Raw genomic sequence first — 24055 nt, 5'->3', positions numbered from 1 at the left:
GATCCAGGAGGGGTAGGAGGATGGCAGGCATCGGGCCCTGGAGTCAGTGCCGGAAAAATAGGAAGTGGAGGTCAGAGGGTGACCCTTGAAAGTGAAAGTTGCAGGGGCGCCTGGGTGGCGCAGTCGGTTGAGCGTCCGACTTCAGCCAGGTCACGATCTCGCGGTCCGTGAGTTCAAGCCCCGCGTCAGGCTCTGGGCTGATGGCTCAGAGCCTGGAGCCTGTTTCCGATTCTGTGTCTCCCTTTCTCTCTGCCCCTCCCCCGTTCATGCTCTGTCTCTCTCTGTCCGAAAAAGAAATAAATGTTGAAAGTGAAAGTTGCAGAGGACCTGCAACGTCCCGGGTGGCCTCTGGTGAACGCAGTCAGTGCTGACATAGGGTCAGCACTCTCTGGAAGAAAGGCAGTCAAGGGCTGAGAGAGCACAGCCCTGGACGAGTGTCTACGTGTGTGAGGAAATCACCAGGAAGGATGGGTTACAGGAGCGGGGCGGACGAGTGTTCTGGTTTCCTATCGCTGGGGTAACAAGTCACTACAAACCGGGCTGCTTAAAACAATACCATTGATGATCTTACGGTTACACAGCTTAGAAGTCGAAAACCAGGGGCGCCTGGGTGGCTCAGTCGGTTACGCATCTGACTTCGGCTCGGGTCATGATCTCACGGTGCACGGGTTTGAGCCCCATGTCCGGCTCTGTGCTGACAGCTCAGAGCCTGGAGCCTGCTTTGTGGATTCTGTCTCCCTTTCTCTCTGCCCCTCCCCTGCTCTGCTCGTACTCTCTCTCTCAAAAATAAATAAAACGTAAAAAAAAAAAAAAAAAAGAAGTCTAAAATCAGACTCAGTAGTCCTCTAGCAAAGAGGTCAGCAGGGCAGGTTTTTTTCTCAAGGCTCAAGGGCATAACCTGAGTCTGCTTCTCCCATGTTGGCTGCGGACTCAGACCTGCCTGCCTCTCTCCCATAAGGACCCGTGACTACACTGGGCCCTTCCAGATAATTCCGCCGCCTTAAAATATTTAACTGAATCCCATCTGCAAAAGTCCCTCCTGCCCCTCATATATTTGCACGTACTAAGCATAGACACAGACAGCTTCGGGGGGTCATTATCCAGCCCACCACACCAGGCATAAATTTTTTCCTCTACGAAGACTTTCCTGATCCTGGCCTTTCCACCTACCCCGGGTCACCGTTGTACCTTCTTAGAACATTCCTGCATCAGAGGATACGCATTCTCCGAGTATTTACTGTGCTAAGTCCTGGGTTAGTTGCTGTTAATACAAACAGGACACAACATCTTAAAAGTTCTTACCCTAGGGACGCCTGGTGGCTCAGTCAGTTAAGCGTCCGAATTCAGCTCAGGTCGTGATCTCCTGGTTCGTGAGTTCAAGCCCCGCGTCGGGCTCTGGGCTGATAGCTCAGAGCCTGGAGCCTGCTTCGGGTTCTCTGTCCCCCTCTCTCTCTGCCCCTCCCCTGCTTGCACTCTGTCTCTCTCTCTCAGAAATAAATAATAAGCATTAAAAAAAAAAATTTCTTTTTAAAGAAAAGAAAATACTGCTCATGTTCCAAACTAGTATATTCGATATTCCTTCAAAACTCCAGGCCTACTTCTTTACAACAGATTATAGGGTCAGAGTTTCCACAGTTAGACTTTATGTAAAGGACAAACATACTTCAGACATTGAAGGAGGACTGATCACAGTTCCTCTGTTTCAGCTCGAGGACAACAACAAAATGCAAAATTACTTGAGGCTATTGGCCACATTTATCAACCATTCACCCATCTCTGATGCCAGAGAAAAGCCATCCAAAGGCCAAATTCTACTGTTCTAAAAGAGATAGAAAACACTGGTGTTTCTATGGAGCGCCAGCCGCCTCTAAAATCAGGATGGGTCTAGGTATCTATTCTAGAGAAATTCACGTGCACACCAGCCAAGGGACATGTCCAGGTACGTTCAGTGGAGTACTCTTGGTAAAGCAAAAACGTAAGAGATTGGATTCCATCCACCTTTGGGGATGGGTAGTGACTGGATGGGGCACGTTCTAATTCTTCATCTGGGGGCTGATGACACAAGTGTGTTTAGTTTTGGGAAATATATTAAACTCTGAGGATTTGTACACATTTCTTTTTTTTTTTAAATGTTTATATATTTTTGAGAAAGAGAGACAAACAGAGTGTGAGCAGGGGAGGGGCAGAGAGAGAGGGAGACACAGAACCTGAAGCAGGCTCCAGGCTCCTAGGTGTCAGCACAGAGCCCGACGCGGGGCTCAAACTCGCGAACCGTGTGGTCATGACCTGAGCCGAAGTCGGACGCTTAACCAACTGAGCTACCCAGGTGCCCCTGTACACGTTTCTAATGTAAGTTATACTTCAATAGAAGGCTTTAAAAAATAAATAGGGGCGCCTGGGTGGCTCAGTCAGTTAAGTGTACTACTTCGGCTCAGGTCATGATCTCGTGGTTCGTGGGTTCGAGCCCCACATTGGGCTCTGGGCTGACAGCTCGGAGCCTGGAGCCTGCTTCGGATTCTGTGTCTCCCTCTCCCTCTGCCCCTCCCCTGCTCGCACTCTGTCTCTCTCTCAAAAATAAATTTTTTTAAAAAAAATAAAAAAAAAAAAGAAAAACATACATGAATGAAAGTGTGATAAATAGGGACGCCTGGCTGGCTCAGTTGGAGCGTGTGACTCTTGATCTTGGGGTTGTGAGTTCGAGCCCTGTGTTGGGTGTAGAGCTTACTTTTAAAAAGTAAGTACAAATATTTAAAAAAGAAAGTGTAATGAATTGTGTGATGGAGGGAAGTACAGGGCACTAAGCAGACCTGAGGAGCCAGCCCTCACCCAGACCAGCTCGGGTGCGGCCAACACTGCTGTCACACTCGGCGATTCTGGGAGCATCTAATTGCCAGAAATGTTGAGAACCTCGGGTTTGCTGACCGCTCTTATTTATGGGTTAGCGTTTTAGTAAAGAGCAGTAATTGACCAGAATCAGTACAACAGAAGTCTGAATTTTAGGCCAAGGATGTGCTACTGTGATTCCGAGGTTGTTTAAAAAAGATAAATGGTCTCTAACGTCAGGGACAAAGAAAAGTAGGACAGGCTCGAGGAGAACCTGATAGAGAAGCGCTTCGCAAATAATTAGGGGCTAATTTTAGCCCATCAGCTTACCTATTTTTTCATTTTTCAGTAAAGCTGAGCTCCAGAGTTGTAAAATCTGACCCTGCAGAAGAGACTTGAAAATAACACTGACGATCCGACACCGAGGGCGGGGCCCTGGTGGCATGTCCCTCGTGAAGAGCTACGGCTTTCCTCTTCCTTCTGTTTGTCATTTCTCCCATCGCCATTAGCCGACTTCTCTGGAACGTTGCCCGTTGTAAAGTGGGCTCATAACAAACCAAGTCCCAGTCCTAGTAATGCTAAACACCACGAAGAGATGATTTCTTGTCTTTGCGTGGTATGTTCCCTTTAACGTATCCTTGATCACAATGAATCGGTTTAATTAGGATACGGCATTGCTGACTCACTTCGCTTAGGGTCTGACGTGGGAGCATTTTCTCCTGTGTAAGACTCTTTGGTCTTACGCCCCCTTGAGCCCATAGTCCCGACTCCTAAAGATTTTGACACGCATTTGTCTCTGTTGAGACTAAGAGCAAATTTTGGCTTTAATAGACAACGTTTCTGAATTTTCAAAGTCAGGCTGCATTCTGTTCCTAATATTCAAGTTGATAGCCTTCCCCTCCCCGCAGATGGCGGCCCTCTCCAAATGTGGTGAATGCTTTCGATATCTTTGTCTGAATTACTGATAAAGAGCTAACCCCTGAGGAGTCGATAAGGAGTCACCGATAATCATTGTTTAGGAATTTTCAATTCGCTAATAGTAGTGTTACCAGTGTCCCAGCTTCTGGCTTAGGGGTTCATGTGACATAGGGTCAACTGCCTTATTCACATCCACAGAAGCTACCTCCTTCCCCCACCCTCCAGTCTCCGCCACCCACCACCATATATCCTGCCCCTTTAGCGTAGAAGGAAATAACATTGGTCTGGCATAATCCTCTTTTTACCAACCCCAGCCTTGGCATTCAAAATGTGAGGAAATAAGACCATCTTGCCTGCGTCACAGCAAGCTTCCCCGCAGCAAACCCAGCGCGGTTTCTTCTGAACGGCGTTCACTAATGGCACAGAGAGCCAGCCCCATCACCCAATGCCCGGAAACACATAGGGGGTGAGATATTTACCAGTAAAAGTGGCAGGAATGATTCAAGATCTGAGGTCGGCGGGGTCTGAGAATGACCCATCAGCCACCGTGGCGGCCCCCTGGCTCTGAACCGGCTACAGCGGAAGCCAAGCAAAGCTCCCAGTTTTTATCTAAAACAGAAATGCAGACAATCATCGGGCAAAGACAACGACCTACTCCGTAGTGAGAAGACACACGTTGGTCTGTGTTAAATTATACCTTGACCGTGCGCAGGCAGGCCCCGCGGAGGCCCGATCATTCTGCTCTGCTGTAACTTGTCCTGATAATTTACTTTGTGGCTCAAATCCCTGCCTTTTTCGTGGGACTCCCGTGGGAGTTATTTTCACTCACTGGAACCAACTCCTTTTCAAGAAATAAACCTCATTCTTCCTTCTCCGGTCTGATTTGACCATAACATATGCAGGGGGTGCTCAGGGTCAACTATCTGCTCTTTGGGGTCCTTTTCAGTGTCAGAATCACTGTTTCGCTTGTAAGCAGGGAGCCTTTAGGAACTCGTGTGTGTGTGTGTGTGTGTGTGTGTGTGTGTGTGTTCAGCATTAGAAAATAAATCAAGTAGGGAATAATTTTCAGGATTTAGAAATTCCTTTCTCGTGGAATCCGGAGAATTGAAACTGTCACGTTGAACGTGGCAGGTGACGGCGGGCCCTGGTCCTCCTCCTGGCTGAGAGAGCCGCAGAAGGGTCAGGGCTCTGTGTCCCCTGCTTACAGTTGTGACAGCCCACGGCCCCGTTGGTGCCTCCAGACCAATGCCAGAGGTCCCAGCCCTTAACCACTTCCTTTCCAATGACATGACACATGCCTGGGAACCAAAAGTCTCTAATCTAGAAGGTTCCCCAACTCCCAGGCCCTCTCCCCTCCCCCTTGTCCCCACAGACTGCTGCCCCATTTTTCAGCTCCACCGGGTCACGGGCTTGTTGTGACAAGCCCTCAACTTGCCTCTACGTCCTAACTTACCTTCCCTCGGCCCCGCCTTCTCCAGAACTCACCTTCAAAAGATAGAATCAGTGACACAGAATCTCACCTTCTCACCATCTTAGCTGCTATGGGATCTAAATCACTTCCGATGGCCACAGCCAATAATTGATTGCCTCTCATGGGAGGGGATTTTTAGCACCAAGAATGGCTAAATCCCACTGTGCTGGGATGTATTTATCCCTGTGTTCTTGTATGCATCCTGATCCTTGTTCATTCAGACATACGTGTCCCCGTGTGTGCAATCACTTATTTATATACTTTTAAAGTTTATTTTATTTTGAGACAGAGAGAGAGAGAGAGAGAGAGAGAGAGCATGTGAGCAGGGGAGGGGCAGAGAGAGGGAGAGAAGAGGCTCTGCACTGTCAGCCCAGAGCCCGACTGGGGATTTGGGACCCGGGACTTAGATCGTGACCTGAGCCCAAATCAAGAGTCAGATGCTTCACCGACCGAGCCACCCAGGCGCCCCCGTAATCACTTATTTAGAAAGCGTTTCTTAAACATCTGCCATGTGCCAGGCAAGGGAGAAATAAACATTTTAATATTGCTATCCTCAAGAAGCTCAATCTAACAGTGGCGACAGACACATCAAGACCATCATGGCTATAAAAGAATAAGGAAATAGCAGTGATATTGAAATGCAAAGGGTATTTGGGGACCTCTGAGACAAGGTGTCTCATGCAGCTAGGATGGGGTCATGAAAGACTTTTGGACAGGGCTGGGGTAAGACCCGACCTATTGCTTGCCGTAAGGCAGATCTCGAATTAAGGCAGCAAGTGAAATCAAATTACGTCTCAGAAAATCAAATTACAGGTCCATAAAGGTTCTGCCAACATATGGATCCAATCTTCAGTAGGCAGCGTCTTGCTGCGAGGCACAATTAGATGGTATAAAGATGTTGCTGGTTGCAGTCTTTGCATCCTTGGGAAATGTTCCGACCATTCTAGGTCCACTTACTCTGCCCCTGGCTCGTTAACTATCTTCATAACAGATCTTCAGAGGGTCCAGGACGCAGGAGACCCAGCTCTTTGTAAAAGACGACCTCCGAAGTCAGAGAAGTTGAGCACAGACTCACGGAAGGTGTGCATTTGACTCTGTCGACAGTTGCATCCAGAAGCCTTCATATCTAAAAATGCCTGCAAAAAAGAAACATTAGCTATCCGTCCGTATACGAGCCGCAGTGCCGGTTTAGTGCTGCTGCTTCCCACGAACGGAGAAGGAAAAAAACGGCTTCCAGTCAAAATGAGATCAACCCATCTGACCCCCCCCCACACACACAAAAATCCAATTAATTTACAATAAGACAATTAAGGCAATTCCCGTGGAATGAGCTTGTTTGGGCTTGTCACTAATCCTGGATAAGGCTTGGAGGCCAGGCTGGTTGTAGATAGTGATCCAAACAGTTACATGCTCATTTGGAGTTTGGATCTTTTCGATTCGTAAGAAAGGTTCCCTTTACTTTCCTGGTGAAACATTCTTATGGCATTTGCCTAATTTTTGTCATTGCCAAGCCTCCAAAAGGCAGGAAGGTATCTAATTTTTTGCAGCCCCCGTGTGTAACTCTTAGAAAAAAGAGCAAATTTAATAAACGCTTATGAGTACAGGTAAAATCCCAAAGTTGGGGGCTCCTGGGGGGGCTCAGTGGGTTAAGCCCCCGACTTCGGCGCAGGTCATGACCTCACAGTTTGTCGGTTCGAGCCCCGCGTCGGGCTCTGGGCTGACAGCTCGGAGCCTGGAGCCTGCTTGGGATTCTGTGTCTCCCTCTCCCTCTGCCCCTCCCACCTCATGTTCTGTCGCTCCTCTCTGTCTCTCAGAATAAACAAACATTCAAAAAATAAATAAATAAAATAAAATACAATCCCAAATTTGGACAGAGGGTGAGCGGCTAGGAGGAAATAATCTAATCTCTGCTTGCGTAGGGCAGTGAATCGGGTACCCCTGGACCGGCTCCAACCATCTCAACCCAGAACATAAGGGCAAGCACTAATCCCTGTTCAGAATGTCAATATTTCAAACTACATTTATTTGCTGGGTAAGGTCTCTGTTTATGCTTCCCTGTGTTTGCAGCTCTGTTTGTCTGCCCTTCGACATGTTTGTCCGCCCTGACCGACAGCTTAGATAGAGTGGGAATGATGCCTATTTTAGTGGTATCGTGGCACTCGAGAGAGTCCTTAAAGATGCTATTCTGAACAGAGCTCCCGGGAGACCCTAATGAGTGGCACCTAAATGGGGCGAAATACCCAAAGAACAGCGTTCTCTTTGGAAGAAGAATACCGAATGACATCACTGGGGTTTGTTCAAAGCACGACGCCATCATGTAGAATACATTCCTCGGTGCTTTGCACTCCTCCACGCCCCAGTGCCTGTGTCCCCAGAGGGCCGTGTCCGGAGACATAGACACGGAAGAGCCACTATTTTGTTTCTTCCTCTGAGACCGGGCTGCGCTACGCACGTATGAGTGACTAGCCTAGGAATGGGGTGGGCATCAGAGGAATCTCCAGTTTTCTCGGGCGTGGGCCCCCTCGCTGTAAACCAGTACTAGAAAGATGGAACTCGGGGGGCGCCTGGGTGGCTCAGTTGGTTAAGTGTTTGACTTCGGCTCAGATCATGATCTCACGGTTCGTGGGTTCGAGCCCCGCGTCAGGCTCTGTGCTGACAGCTCAGAGACTGGATCCTGTTTCAGATTCTGTGTCTCCCTTCCCTCTGCCTCTCCCCAGCACATGCTCTGTCTCTCAAAAGCAAATAAACATTAGAAGGGAAGAAAGGAAGGAAGAAAGAAAGATGGAATCATAGAGCTAGAGGCCCTGGGGTAGAGCCTGGAATTTATATATTTAACAAGAACCCCCAGGTAAGTCCCAGAATCATCAATTCCTATCCAACCACTTAGTTTTACAGATATCAATGATGAGACTGAACCAGGAACACGACAATGACCTGGCCAGGGTCATGCAGCCAATCTGTGTTGGAGCCTCGGCTGGGGCACAAGGACCCACTTTTTTTGCTTCATCCCAGATGATGCTATGTCAACACTCTAATGAGCTAGTCTCCTGGAAATGACGCTTGTTGATAAGCAAGCTGGTCACCTGATCTTCAGGAAGGCAGCATTGGCACATGTCATCTGCTGTGGTTTATTCCCACATGAGTTGCTGCATAAGACAAAATACCTCCGTGGATAGCATCTGCTTCTAGGCTGTGCATAATTAAAGGTAATAAAGTCCAGTCCCCCAAGTGCAGCGGGATTTGCAGGGAGAAAAAGCAGGAAAGGGAGTGAAGAAACAACTCGATGAATGCTAACAACCAAAATACCTTAACTTATTTCAATGTCTGCGTTATAATTCTTATTCTAACAACCCCTTTTTTTTTTAAGTGGGAGAGGTTCTGTAAACTTTCAAAGGCAGTTTTTTCTCCCTACAACATTCTCAAACTCTTTGAGGAAGGCGACTGCTCGTTTGTTATTGAAGATCTCTGTAATAGAACACAAATTTCAAAACGTGATTTTAGGGGTGCCCGGGGAGCTCAGTCGGGTAAGCATTCGACTCTTGACTTTGGCTCAGGTCATGATCTCGTGGTTCATGAGATCGAGCCCCACATCGGGCTCTGTGCTGGCAGTGCAGAGCCTGCTTGGGATTCTGTCTCCCTCTCTCTCTGTCCCTCCTCTGCTTGCTCTCAATCTCTCTCTCTCAAAATAAATAAAAATAGACTTACAAAAAAAAAAAAAACCCAGGATTTTATTTTATTTATTTTATTCTTTTTAATATTTATTTTTGAGAAAAGAGAGAGACAGAGAGAGAGAGAGAGAGAGAGAGAGAGAGCATGAGCAGGGGAGGGGCAGGCAGAGAGGGAGATTCAGAATCCAAAACAGCCCCGGGCTCCAAGTTGTTGTCGGCACAGAGCCCCAACCCATGAGATCATAACCTGAGCCGGAGTCGGACGCCTAACCAACTGAGGCGCTGTATCATTCCCCCTGTATGTTCACATAGTATTCCACTGTACAGATGTTACCACAATCGTTTATTCATCAGCTGATAACCACTTGAGGTGTTTCACAGTTTGACTCTGATAAAAAGGGCTAGTTTAAATATTCGTGTATAGGTTTTTGTGTGAGACCGCACTTTCTCTTGGGTGTATACCGAGGAGTGGAACAGCTGGGCTATATGGCGACCTTTCGAGAACTGCGAAACCATTTTCCAGAGTGGCTACGCTATTTTATCTCCCACCAACAGCATACGAGGGTTCCAATTTCTCCGTACCATCACAGACACTTGCCATCGTCCTTGTTTTTGGCGAGAGCCATCCTGGGCATTTTTTTTTTTCACGTGCATCGGCCGTTTGTGTATCTTCTTGGGAGAAACATCTATTCAAGTCATTTGCCCGTTTTCAAATTGCATTATTTGTCTCGTGTTGAGTTCCAAGAGTTCTTTATGTATTCTGGAAATAAGTTTCTTATCAGATATATGATTTACAAAATTTTTCTCCCACTCAATGGGTTAGCTTTCTACTTTCCTGGTGAAGTCCTGGAAGACGTCTACTTTCCTGGTGGTCCTGTGAAGCACAAAAGTTTTTAATTTTGATAAAGTAGAATTTATATTTGTTTCTTTTGCCGCTTATGTGTCTGTGTCATAGCTAAGAAACCACCAGCTAACCCATGCCCATAAAGATTTCCCACTTTATTCTTCCTTTTTTCTCAATTTTTTTAATGCTTGTTTATTTTTGAGAGAGAGAGAGAGAGTAAGCACGAGTGGGGGAAGGGCGGAGAGGGAGACACAGAATCTGAAGCAGGCTCCAGACTCTGAGCTGGCAGCACAGAACCCAACGCGGGGCTTGAACTCATGAACCACGAGATGAGGACCGGGGTGGAAGTTGGACGCTTAACCTGAGCCACCCAGGCGCCCAAATTTACCACTTTCTTCTAAAAGCTGTATCATTTTGATATGATCCATTCTGTGGATGGTTTGAGATAGGGGTCCAACTCTTTCTCTTGTACGTGAATGTCCAGTTGTCCCAGCACCATTTGTTGAAAAGACTGTCTTCGTACTCTTGGGAAATCAACTGACCGTAGATGTAAGGGTTTATATATGGACCCTCAGTTTTATCCATCGAGCTATCTGTCTATTCTTATGCTAATACTAATTGAAACTTTAATTATAAATCAAAAGATATTGTCCCTGCCAAAAATTAAGCTGGAGGCAATAAAATATTGGAGCTCAGAAGGGTCGCTCAAACTATGCTATGCACAAGGTCCCGAGAGAAATTTTGCCCTGAGGGGAGGCAGAGGGCTTCAAGTGCTGAAAGTCTCTTCTTGGACACCGCTTACATGAGGGAATCAAGCATGAGTCATCATTCTTTGGAATTGGCTGTGTTGTCCCTGCTCCACAGACTTCCTCCTTCCAGAGCTCCACTGAAAATTTCTATTCTTCTTTTGCTTCAGAACAAGCCCCGCTTGGTCCTAACTTTATTCTCTCCCTTATGCCAAGGTTCATAGTTTGAGTTTCCCTGTATATTAGAAAAAGTCTTCAGTAATCTGTAATTCATTTAAAAAAAAAATTAATGTTTATTTATTTCTGAGAGAGAGAGACAGAGCATGAGTGGGGGAGGGCCAGAGAGAGAGGGAGACACGGAATCCAAAGCAGGCTCCAGGCTCTGAGCTGTCAGTGCAGAGTGCAACATGGGGCTCGAACTCATGAACTGTGAGATCATGACCTGAGCTGAAGCCAGGCGCTTAACCGACTGAGCCACCCAAGCGCCCCTCATTTTTTTTTTTCAACCTAGGAGCAAATGTTCTGTGCCAGATGTTGTTCTTGACCCAGGAAATAGAGCAGTAAACAAAACAGAATACCCCTCCCTTGCCTTTAAAGAACTTCCATTTTAGGGGCATAAAAAAGCAAGAAAACAAATGTACGAAGCATACTTCAAATAAATAAATCAGACAAATAGATGAAGTAACTCCAGATAGTGATAAATGCTCTGAAGAAAGTAAAGAGAGAGAACAGGATCGCAAGTAAAGAAGAGGTCCTATTTTACACAGGCTGGTGGAAGGGAGCCTCCCCAAGGAGGTGGTGTGTGAGCAGAGTCCTAAGGGTTGAGAAGTGAGCCACATAAAGATCTCAAAGAATGAAAGAGGACGCCAACTACCTCCATTTTGACCTCAGTCTGTACCTTCTAATTGATTAAATTCTTCTTCCCAGCTTATCTCTTAACTCAGGCAAAAGACCCTGCAGGCAAAGCACCCCTTGATGGGAACTGAAACTACCCCCTCAAGCAATGGGGACCGCCCTGAGCCAGCCAGACCCCGAGTGACTGACGCAAAGACAATAATCATCCTAACCTTTCCAGCTCATCTGCAAGAACCCACTGACCTTTGTCCCACTCTTTCCTTATAGAAAGCTAGATGTATTGGGGGCACTTTGGAGACCACCTCTGAGACGCTAGTCCCCTGTCTTCCTGGCATTGGCCTCACTGAAATAAATTCCTTTCTTGTTTCACCGCCCTCCGTCTCTCTCTGCCTTTGGATCTTGTCAGGGGCAAATTGCCGAACCTGTTCTGTTTGGGACCCCCTGAGCAGGTGCTCTTGCCCCCTGGGCCCCTGTTACATGAGGAGTAATCCAGATAGAGGTGACAGGAAGTACAGGGGCTCCAGGGAGGGGACGGAGGATAGCAAGAAAGGAAATGTGGCTGGAGCAGAGAGAATGAGGGAGAAAGGGGTAGGAGGCAGAGGTCAAAGAAGCCTAAGGCAAGACCATGCAGGGCTTTGTAGATCAGGATTCAGAGTTCAGATTTTTATTCTCAATATGAAGAACACCCTTGGAGGGTTTTAAGCAAGGTAGTAGTGTGATCTGATTTACACCTTAAAAAGACCACTCTGCCAGAAGAAAACAGATGAAAATCTTGGTGACCTTGAGTTAAGCATAGCTTTCTTAGTGATAGCACACAAAATCTTGATCCCTAAAAGCAAATGTTGAAAACTGGACCTCATTAAAATTAAGAATTTCTGCTCTCCAAGAAATACTACTTAGGGGTTTAAAAGGGCACAACGAGTCCAGCACAGTTTGGAAATTGCTACTTTACCCTAACAACAAGTAGAGAGCTGAACAAACTACAAAACCAACCCTTATTATGAGGTCTGTTAAGAAGAAACAATAGGCCCCAAATGGTGTCACTTGGGCTAAGCCCCACCAAGTCTTAATACCCACCTATCCTAACTGCAGTTTCAGCCTCCCCAAAGAGTGAAATCTCAAAGCAGAGTCTGGGGTTTCCCGGTGGCACTAGGGAGGATATCTGCATGATAAGACCCCCTGCCTTCCCCTGAGGGGAGGTGGTGAGCTTATCAGAAATAATCCACTCTTAATGTCTTATTCCGTCCTCCTTCTGTCTATAGAAACCCTCCATTTTGTATAGCTCCTCAGAGCTCCTATCTACTTGCTGCGTGGGATACCCAATTCATGAATTGTTGAATAAAGTCAATTGGATCTTTAAATTTACTCAGTTAAAATTTGTTTTTTTAATTTATATATTAAAAAAAGGTTTTTTTAGTGTCTATTTTTGAGAGAGAGAGAGAGAGAGAGAGAGAGCGAGCATGAGTGGGGCAAGGGCAGAGACAGAGGGTGACACAGAATTCAAAGCAGGCTCCAGGTTCTGAGCTGTCAGGAAAGAGCCCAACACAGGGCTCAAACCCTCTAACCATGAGATCATGACCTGAGCCAAAGCCGGACGCTTAACCGACTGAACCACCCAGACCAAAACCAGACAAAGACATTACAACAAAAGAAACCTATAGACCAATATCTCTCATGAACATAGATTTTAAAATCCTCAACAAGATATTAGCAAATATAATTCAACAATGCATAAAAAACATTACATGCCATGACCAAGTGGGATTTATCCTAGGTATGTAAAACTGGTTCAACATTTGAGAATCGATTAATGTAATCCATCACGTCAATAGGCTAAAGAAGAAAAATCCTGTGATCATATCAATAGATGCAAAAAAAAAAAAGGCATTTGACAAAATCCAATACGCATTCATAATAAAAACTCTCTGTAAGTTAAGAATAGAGGGGAACTTCTTCAACTTGATAAGGAACATCTACAAACAACCTACAGATAGCATCAGACTTAGGATAAAAAGCTGAAAGCTTTTCTGTTAAGATCAAGAGCCAGGAAAAAAATGTCTCCTCTCACTACCCCTTTTAAACATTGTACTAGAAGTACTAGCTACTGCACTAAGACAAGAAAAGGAAATAAAATGTGAACCCATCGGGAAGGAAGACATTAAACTATCTTTGTTTGTAGGTGGCATGATTGTCTAATGTAGAAAATCCAAAAGAATCAACCAAAGAACTCCTGGAACAAATAAGTGATTCTAGCAAGTTTGCAGGATATAAAGTGAATATACAAAAGTTGGTCGCTTTCCTATATACCAGCCATGAACAAGTGGAATTCGAAATTAAAGACACAATACCATTTACTTTAGCACCCCAACAAACGAAATACTTAGGTATAGACCTAACAAAATATGAGCAAGATCTATATAAGGAAAACTTCAAAATAAAAAAAAAAAATCTATAAGATATCAAAGAACTAAATAAGTGAAGAGATATTCCATGTTCATGGATTAGAACATTCAAGATATTAGCTCTTCCCAACTTGCTTTTCAAATTCAATGTAATCCCAATCAAAATCTGAACAAGCTATTTTGTAGACATCAACAAACAGACTCTAAAGTTTAGGCAGAGGGCAAAATACCAGAAATGGCTGACACCATACTGAAGGAGACGAACAAAATTGGAGGACTGACACTTCCCAACTTCAATACTTACTACAGAGCTTCAGCGATCAAGACAGTGTGGTATTGATGACAAAAGAGTAGGCAAATAGATCCATAGAACAGAAGGCCCAGAAATAGACCCACATATATACACTGTATATAGTCAACTTACCTTTATAAAAAAACTTTTTTAACATTAGTCATTTTTAAGAGACAGAGCACGAGTAGGGATTGTGCAGAGAGAGAGGGAGACACAAATCCGAAGCAGGCTCCAGGCTCTGAGCTGTCAGCACAGAGCTCGACAGGGGTCTCTAACCCATGAACGGTGAGATCACAACCTGAGCCGAAGTCGGACGCTCAACCGACTGAGCCACCCGGGCACCCCTATACAGTCAACTTACCTTTGACAAAGGACCAAGGGAAATACAATGGAGAATAGTCTTTTCAACAAATAGTACTGGAACTACTACACATCCACGTGCAAAGTAATGAATACAGACACAGCCCTTACACGCTTCACAAAACTTCACTCAAAATGGGTCACAGACCTAAAAGTAAAACGCAAAACTATAAAATTCCTGGAAGACGATACAGGAGAAAACCTAGATGACCTTGGATATGGCAATGACTTTTTACATACAGTACCAAAGGCACGATCCATGAAAAAAGAATTAATAAGCTGGTCTTCATCAAAATGAAAAACTTCTGCTCTGTATATCCAATTGACCTTGCTTTGTCCACATGCCCAACTCCCGGCCATTGTGGGGGAGAGGACCTTTACTGAAAGCCCCACCAACCTGCAAATCTCTGACAAAATAGGTGTTGTTATGAACTGAGAAGGAAATGGGAGTCTGGGTATGCAAAACCAATGGCTGTCCAGTGTTGTGGCTGTCCACCGGCCATTGGTGAAGAAGGACACCAACATATTCCAATGTCAGCCTGAACAGACATCAGTGGCTGAAAGAATTGACTGACTGTTCATTCTGACAACCATGAAGCATGTGGAAGGAAAAAAAAAAAAAGCCTGTGATTTACTGATGCGCAATAAACAGACTCAGGGAAAGCAGGCCATTTTGGTAGAAATGGACACGTGGTTAATCTTGATAACAAAAGTTTAAGAACTATGTTAATGACTTCTGTCATCTTTCTTCTTTGTTAGCAGATGGCAGTTGTAATGTGTGATATTCATGGAAATGTGTTCTGAGTTTGGAGCAGTGCTTACCAAATTTTAATGTCTGTATTAGTGACTTGGGGATCTTGTTAAGATGCAGATTCTGATTCGGCGTGTCTCCTGTGGGGCCTCAGACTGGGCATTTCTAACAAGCTCTGGACTGGGATTCCCCCTCCCTTGTGGATTACCATGAACGCGATTCTCCTCTCTCATCATGCAGTCCCTCATTCAGCCACTGCACCTGTCACCAGCACTTCCAGTAACAAGAGGCCACGAAGCTTTGGGCAATTTTTAGAAAGATTTGGTCAGGTCAGGAAGAAAATTAAAACTGCCCACTCAAGTGAGTCTTGTGGATTTCATTTACACAAGTGCCATGGACTAAATGTGTCCATCTAAAATTCATATGTAGAAATCATAACCCCTGGTGGTAGGTAGTAGGAGGTGGTAACTTTGGGAGGTAATTAGGTCATGAGACTGGAGTATCGTGAGTCAAGTTAATGCCCTTGAAAAAAAGAGATCCTAGAGAGCTCTCCTGCCCCTTCTGCCATGTAAGGATACAGCAAGGAGACAACCATCTATGAACCAGGAGGCAGACATCTCCAGACACCAGATGTGCCAGTGTCTTGATCTTAACCTTCTCAGCTTCCAGAACTTTACAATATAAATTTATGTTGTTTGCCCACCAAACAACAAAACAGCAACAACAACTTCTGCCTTCTGCTCCGTGAAAGACAATGTCAAGAGAAAGAGAAGACAAGCCACAGTCTGGGAGAAAGTATTTGCAAAAGATATTCTGATAGAGCACTGTTATCCAAACTATTACTCTTAAAATTCAATGATAAGAAAATGAACGACCTCACTGAAACATGGGCCAAAGGCCTTAACAGACACATCTCTAAAAAAAGAGATACAGATGGCAAAAAAAAGCACCAGAAAAGATGCTCCGTGCCACATGTCATGAGGGAAATGCAAGTTAAAACTCTATTACACACCTATTAAAATGGCCAAAATCTAGAACACTGACACCACCAAATGCTGGCAAGGATGTGGAGCAACAGGAACTCTCCTTCACTGCTGGTGGGAATGCAACATGGTGCGGCCACTCTGGAAAACAGTGTGGGCTCTTACGAAACTAAACCTACTCTTACCGTTTACTGTATGATGCAGGGATCATGCTCCCTGGAATTTACCCAAAAGAGTTGAAGACTTATGTCCACACAAAAACGTGCACATGGATGTTTATAGCAGCTTTATTCAAAATTGCCAAAACTTAGAAGCAACCAAGATGGCCTTCAGTGGGTGGATGAGTGGATAAGTAAACTGTGGTCCATCCAGACAATGAACTGCCATTCAGTGCTAGAAAGAAATGAACCATCAAGCCATGAAAAACAGGAAGGAACCTGAAATGCATATCACTAAGTGAAAGAAGCCAGTCTGAAAAGGCTACATACTGTGTGATTCCAACTATACGACCTTCTGGAAAAGGCAGAGCTATGGAGACAGTGAAAGGTCAGTGGCAGTCAGGGGCAGGGGGAGGGGCACAGAGGATTTTAAAGGCAGTAAAACTATTCTGTATGATACTATAATGGTGGATACATGCCATTATATGCTTGTCAAATCCCACAATATGTACAACACCAGGAATGAACCCTAATGCTAACTATGGACTTTGGATGACAATGATATATAGGTTCATCACTCGTAACAGGTGTTCTACTTTAGTGGAGGATGTTGATAGTGGGGGAGGTTGTGTGGGTGTGTGGGCACAGGCGATACATAGCAAATCTGTGTACCTTCTATTCAATTTTGCTATGAACCTGAAACAGTTCTAAAAAATAAAATATTTTTGGGGCGCCTGGGTGGCTCAGTCGATTAAGCGTCCGACTTTGGCTCAGGTCATGATCTCGTGGTTCGTGAGTTCGAGCCCCGTGTCGGGCTTGCTGCTGTCAACGTGGAGCCTGCTTAGGATCCTTTGTCCCCCTCTCTCTCTGCCCCACCCCCGCTCATTCTCTCTCTCTCTCTCTTTCTCAGAAATAAATATTTAAAAGATAAATAAATAAAATGAAATATTTTTTTAGAAGGCAAGATAGAGATAGGGAGAAAATATTCGCAAACCACATATCCCCCACCCCAAAAAAGACATACCCACCCTACGCGCACACACACACACGACACTTCTATTTTTTTTTTTTTTAATTTTTTTTCAACGTTTATTTATTTTGGGGACAGAGAGAGACAGAGCATGAACGGGGGAGGAGCAGAGAGAGAGGGAGACACAGAATCGGAAACAGGCTCCAGGCTCTGAGCCATCAGCCCAGAGCCTGATGCGGGGCTCGAACTCACGGACCGCGAGATTGTGACCTGGCTGAAGTCGGACGCTTAACCGACTGCGCCACCCAGGCGCCCCTAACGACACTTCTAAACTCAACAGTCAGAAAACCAACAATCCAACAGGAAAATAGCAAATGATCTTGGACTCTTCACTGAAGCATATATGAATGGCAAAAAAGACCCCAAAAGATGTCTGGCATCATTAGCCATTAAGGAAATGAGCCTTGAAACCACCGCGGATATCATCACACACTTTATTTTTATTTAAAAAAAAAATCAAAGAAACTGGAGCCCTCACACAGTGCTGGTGGAAGCATAAAATGGAACCACCACCCCGGAAAACAATTTGGCAGTTTTTATAAAGTTAAAAACCTACCTACCATACAACTCTGCAGCGCCACTCATGTTTACCCAAAAAGGATAAATGAATGTTCGTAACAGCGCCAGTTAATCGTCCCCCAGAACTGAAAACAACCTAAATGTCCTTTGGTGGGTGAATGGATATACCAGCGGTGGAGAGTGCATCACAGGGAATACTACTCAGTAATAAGAAGGGATGAGTTATTGAGGCACACTCCAACATGAGTGAGTCTCAAACACATTAGGGTAAGTGGGAGAACCAGAAAGAAGACAAACTGTTTACATAATGTTCTGGAAAACCAGAGAGACGGCAAATGGATCGGTGGTTTCCAGGGGCCGGAGGAAGGTCCAACTAACTAAAATGCACAGGGGTGTATTTTGCGGGAACGGAGCTATTCCGCGCCTTAAATGTGTTGTGTCTACAGACCACGTACATATGAGTCAAAAGTCTCAGAATGCCCAACGAGGTGAGTAATGAAGTTGTTAACTGAGGGGTTGGGGCTGGCAAGTTTCAGGGGTGTAGAGTTGGGAGTTCTTTTTCAGACATGTTATGTCGCAAACCATCAGATACTTGAGTAGAAACGACACGTCTGGCCCCCGGAGCCCGGGACAGAAGTCAGAAATGCAAGGGTCATTTGGGATCCATCAGCATTTTGGTGGTGCTTTTGCACCATAGCCACACCGCCAACAATCACCAGATCAATGTCACCTTTGTTATTTCTGCACCGGGCAAGTGCATTTTCTCCATCGGTCCCGATGGAAATGGGGGTGAGACAGAAGTCATTCCGGCCACGTCGCTCAGGACTAAATCTAGATGTATCTGGTCAAAGGCCTGTAAACAGAACCTGCAGCTTTGACCCACCAATTTTGCGAACATCAAGTTGAAGCTCAACACCAGGCCACGGCCTTGAGAGTTTGAACCACCGCGAGCTACCAAAAAAAAAAAAAAAAAAAAAGCCAGATTTGGTTGGTCCCGTGAAAGTGATTTATTGTACGCATGCATGTGTGTGTGTGATTCATAAGTATTTTCAGCAAGTTGAAAACGTATTTGAAATGCACAGAAGCTTGCACACATAAAAACGAGCACTAGATAGTAAGTAAGGGGAATACCATGCTAGATTTGGGGCTTTGCAGACAAAAAAACACGATTGCTTTGACAAACCCCCCCCCCCGACGTAAATAAAAAGTTCAAAGGAAAAGTCAGATCTCATTTGCTCTGCCTGCACTTCTGTAGGAAGGAGGCTTTCAGTTTTTTGTTTTGTCTTGGAATCAGTTCCCTTATATAACACATGTCAAAATAGCTGGAAAAATGTGATGAACCGGTGCCAGCTGACATTCTTGTCCCACAAGGACAACTCCCTTCTGCTCCTTATTTTCTTTTCATATTTTGGGCGCCGTGAGCTAGTGGTTGGAGCTCAGGCAGGCCGCATGGCTCTGTGGGAGCGTGAACTACAGGCTTAGGGCTCCCAAGCCACGGCGGTCTCACCCAGGGTGTGGTCAGCAGGAATTTTGCCATCAGTTAGAGTCTTACGGGAGCTCACTTGCGCTACAGTGTAATTAAGGACGAGGGAGAGGGGAACCGAACTACTTTTCGTAGACGTAGGGGCGACACCAAGCAAGGCCTTCCCCTCGATTTCCCGGTCACCAAAGAAGGAAAACATTGTGTATGTTCAAGAGCCTACCTTCCAGGTTTTAAACATACAGACAGCCACATGCCGATCCTGGTTCCACCAAATGTGCTGTTTGGAGCGTTCTAGCAACCCCTCAGTTTCTCAGCAAATGCTCTCTGATGAGGCTCATACGTGTGGTTAGAAAAGTCCTTTGATAGAAAACCCTATTAGAAAGGGATACAGTCAAAATGCATGACAGTTTTTGCCACATAAGTACTCAGGAAAAAGGGTTTCCTTTTTAAGCTTTTATGTAAATTCCAGTTAGTTAACATACAGTATAATATTAGCTTCAGGTGTACAATAAAACGATTCAATGCTTCCTTATGTCACCAAGTACATGTCAGGACAAGCACATTCTTGAATCCCATCACCTATTTCACCCATCCCCCATCCACCCAAAAAAGGTTTTGAATTGAGTTCCTTAGATGGCTGGAAAAATAATTCTAAAAGGTGTTTAGAAAAAAAAAAATTACAGGAAGTAAGAGAAATAATTTCTTTAAAAAAAAATTTTTGTTTTAGGGGTGCCTGGGTGGCTCAGTGGGTTGAGCGTCCGACTTCGGCTCAGGTCATGATCTCACGGTCTGTGAGTTCAAGCCCTGGTCAGGCTCTGTACTGACAGTTCAGAGCCGGGAGCCTGCTTCGGATTCTGTGTCTCGCTCTCTCTCTGCCCCTCCCCTGCTCATGTTCTGTCTCTCTCTGTCTCTCAAAAATAAATAAATGTAAAAAAATTTTTTTTTAATTTTAAATTTCTCTCATAAATAAATGTTAAATTTTTTTTAATTTTTAAATTTTAAATTAAAAAATTTTTTTAACATTTATTTATTTTTGAGAGACAGAGACAGAGCATGAGCGGGGGAGGGGCAGAGGGAGAGGGAGACACAGAATCCAAAGCAGGCTCCAGGCTCCGGGCTGTCAGCTCAGAGCCTGATGTGGGGCTCAAACTCAGGAACCATGAGATCATGACCTGAGCCGAAGTCAGACGCTTAACCAACTGAGCCACCCAGGTGCCCTGAGAAATAATTTCTGAACGGCTTTACGTTTTTAGGGTGCTAAGTAAATCTTAAGACACACCCCCTTCTCTTCAAAAAAAAAAATTTTTTTTAATGTTTATTCGTCTCTGAGAGAGAGACAGAGCACGAGCAGGGGAGGGGCGCAGAGAGAGGGAGACCCAGAATCCAAAGCAGCCTCTGCGCTGTCATCACAGAGCCCCACGCGGGGCTCTAACTCGTGAACTGAGAGACCGAGACATGAGTCAAAGTCAGACGCTTAACCGACTGAGCCACCCAGGCACCCTGACACATGCCCTCTTCTGTGTCTCAGAAACTCTTTTCTTGATCACGTTAGGTTCCTTTTCTCTACCTTCAATCAATCAGTCGATCAATATTTACAGAACATTTACAATATGCGTGACACCACAAAAGGAACCGGAGAGAATCTGGAAGGCATGGAATGTGTGGTCCTCACATAAAGAAGTTTATAATCTATTTAGGAAGCAGTAAGATTCAAAATGGCAGCCAACAATGTAACATATCGTCTAAGCATTATATCTATGCATTGCAGAGTCAGAATCTGAGGCAAGGGAGGTCAGTGAAAATTGGAGCCCGCAGGAAAAGCTTTATGAGTTCCATCTTTCTCCTGGGGAGGGAGGTGGGAAAGGAAGGATGTCAAGGGTGGAATCTTGAATCTCGAGCTTGGAAGACAACGGCGCCATTTTTCTCACTAAGGAGGCAATTGCGCAACCACGTTCAAAGGGAGAAGACTAGTAGATTTATCAAATGGGGTACCATCTACAACTGCACTGTCCAAATATGGTAGCCATCAGTCACATGTACCTGTTCAAATAGAAGTTAACTAAAATCAAATAAGATTGAATGTTCACTTCTTCAGTCCCACCACATTCAAATGCTCAATGGCCATATGCGGCTGGTGGCATCGTATTGGACGGTACAGATATTAAACATCTCCATCATTATAGAAACTTCTCTTGGACAGTGCAGGTCCACCAGGCGAGAGGCAGGATAGCCAAGCTTGAAGGGATTTCCCATGTTTCTGCAGCTGGTTTCAATATACTTTCTGTGGCCACAAGGTGTCCAAAATCCAAAAGGGATTTAATCGCTTTAGCAAATATACATTGAGCACCTACTAACACAAGGGTACGTGACACGAAAGACACAGAAGTAAATAAAGCAAAGTCCAGTAATGCCTCCCGGAGGGGAGAAAATAAGCATAAGACAAAATAAACAGTGATAAGCATCCTAAGAGAGGTACAGTTAAAGCATGTAGGAGTTCAAAGAAGGGACAGATTACTTCTATTTGAAGTTTACAAGAAAGCCTCTGAAATAAGCTTTGAGAGTTCAAATAATGAATCTTTATTTTTTTCTAATACTTATTTATTTTGAAAGAAAGAGAGAGTGCACAAGTGGGGGAGAGGCAGAGGCAGAGAGAAAGAGAGAGAGAGAGAGAGAGAGAGACAATCTCAAGCAGGCTCAGCACTGTCAGCACAGAGCGCAAGGCGGGGCTCGATCTCACCATGAGATCCCGTCCTGAGCCAAAATCCAGAGTTGGCGCTTAACCAACTGAGCCACCCAGGCACCCCAAAAAATGAATCTGAAAAGCAGAGTGGGGTGTGGTGGAAAATCCCTGAAAACCAGGAGTCCGGAGATAATCAGTAGGCTGGGCTATGCCCTAACTGTGTGACCTTGGGTAAGTCGGGGGCTGGCTTCAGTTTCTTTAGCAATTGAGTAAGAGGGAAAAAAGAGAAATGGGTTTCCAGACAGAGGGACTGACGTAAGCAAAGGTGCAGAGGTAGGTGGGTGGGTGCACAGGAAATGGAATAGTCTGACTAATTCGGAAGGGAGATCACAGTTCCACCACCTTATAACTTGTTCCTGAGCATTACATAATTCTAAGACAACCACCAAAACTTTGTTTGAAAAAATTAAAAGGGACACCTGGGTGGCTCAGTCGGTTGAGCATCTGACTCTTGGTTTCGGCTCAGGTTTCGGGAGTTTGAGCCCCGTGTGGGGCTTTGCGCTGGCAACGCAGAGCCTACGGGGGATTCTCTCTGCCCTTCCCCCACTTGTGCTATCTCTGCCTCTCTCAAGATAAATAAATACATTTTTTAAAGTTAAAAGCCACTGTCACAAGACTGCTTCCCTGAGTTGGGCATTTTTAGATTCCACACATAAGTGAGATACCGTATTTGTCTTTCTCTGCCTGACTCATTTCACTTAGCATCATACCTTCAAGGTCCGCCCATGTTGTTACAAATGGCAGGATTTCCTTTCTCATAGCTGATGAGCGTTCGCATGTATGTGAATATATACGATCTATATGCCACATCTTCGTCCATTCATCTGTTGATGGACACTTGGGTTGTTTCCATATCGTGGCTATTGTGAATAATACTGCAATAAATACGGGAACTCAGATATCTCTCAAGATTCTGTGTTCATTTTCTTTGGCCATGTATCCAGAAGTGTGATTGCTAGATCAGATGGCAGTTCTACTTTAATTTTTTTTCTTCAGGAAAGTTTTTCAGGGGCGCCCAGGTAGCTCAGTCGCTTGAACATCCAACTCTTGGTTTGGGCTCAGGTCATGGTCCCAGGGTCGTGAGATTGAGCCCCAAGTCAGGCTGCACGCTGAATGTGGAGCCTGCTTGGGGTCTAATCTCTCTCTCTCTTTCTCTCTCCCCCTCTGCTCCTCTCCCTTGCTTGTGCTCTTTCTCTATCCAAAATAAAATTTAAGAAAAGAAAAGAAAAGAAAAGAAAGTTTTTCAATGATAAGCAAGTTACCATGCTTTTATTTTACCTGTAGCTTCTATTACGCAGGTCTTAAAATTACCATAAACCTGAGAAAGACACTGGTATGCTTTGTAAGGCCTTCCACGTTTTGTCCTTCATCTTATATTGAGGGTAGATGAATAGGGAAGGCTTCCTCTTCATTTTGGGCATACCAACTAGAAGTTAAAATATTTAACATAGTTGCCTTTTTCAACTTGTTTAACATGATTTGTTACATCATAGAGACGTAAACCTTCTTGATTTACCCAGTTTTCATGTTATTTAGTTGTTCTGGAAGATGTCAACGTTTGCAAAGTTCACTGAGGAGCCGCCATATTCCTCTCCCCCACCCCACCCCCCATGGCTGCACCAGTTGACATTCCCACCAACAGTGCGCAGGGATTCCTTTCCTACACAGGCTCACCACCACTTATCTCTTGCCTCCTTGATGATAGCTATCTCAACAGGCAAAAGGTGACATCTCACTGTGGTTCCGGTTTGCATTTCTTTGAAGATGGGCAACGTCAAACACCTGTTGTTCATGCACCTGTTGGCCATCTGCACGTCTTCTTTGAGAAAATGTCTGTTCCGCTCCTCTGCCCATTTTTTCATTGTATTGTTTGGGTTTTTTGATTGTTTGTTTGCTATTGGGTTGTATGAGTTTTCTATAAATGTCGGATATAAAATGTGCAAATATTTTCTCCCATTCCATAGATTGTCTTTTTATTGCTGCTTGTTTCTTTTGATGTGCAGAAGCTTTTT

General features: G+C 44.9%; 1 long non-coding RNA gene across 2 annotated transcripts; it reads left to right on the top strand.

Moving 5' to 3' along the window:
- Positions 1-1843: 1843 nt before the first annotated feature.
- Positions 1844-4616, top strand: LOC121014989 (uncharacterized). Of its 2 annotated transcripts, none has more exons than XR_005783553.1 (2): positions 1844-1939; positions 3173-4616. It is a non-coding gene; the product is annotated as an uncharacterized LOC121014989 (long non-coding RNA). The 2 variants fall into 2 exon arrangements; XR_005783554.1 differs by lacking the exon at positions 1844-1939 and adding an exon at positions 2729-2912.
- Positions 4617-24055: the final 19439 nt, after the last annotated feature.

Source organism: Herpailurus yagouaroundi, unplaced genomic scaffold, assembly GCF_014898765.1.
Source record: "Herpailurus yagouaroundi ecotype Mexico unplaced genomic scaffold, PumYag 205, whole genome shotgun sequence".
In the NCBI taxonomy this organism is placed as follows: domain Eukaryota; kingdom Metazoa; phylum Chordata; class Mammalia; order Carnivora; family Felidae; genus Herpailurus; species Herpailurus yagouaroundi.
Note: the sequence above shows the minus strand (reverse complement) of the source record. Positions and strands in the feature narration are given on the sequence as shown.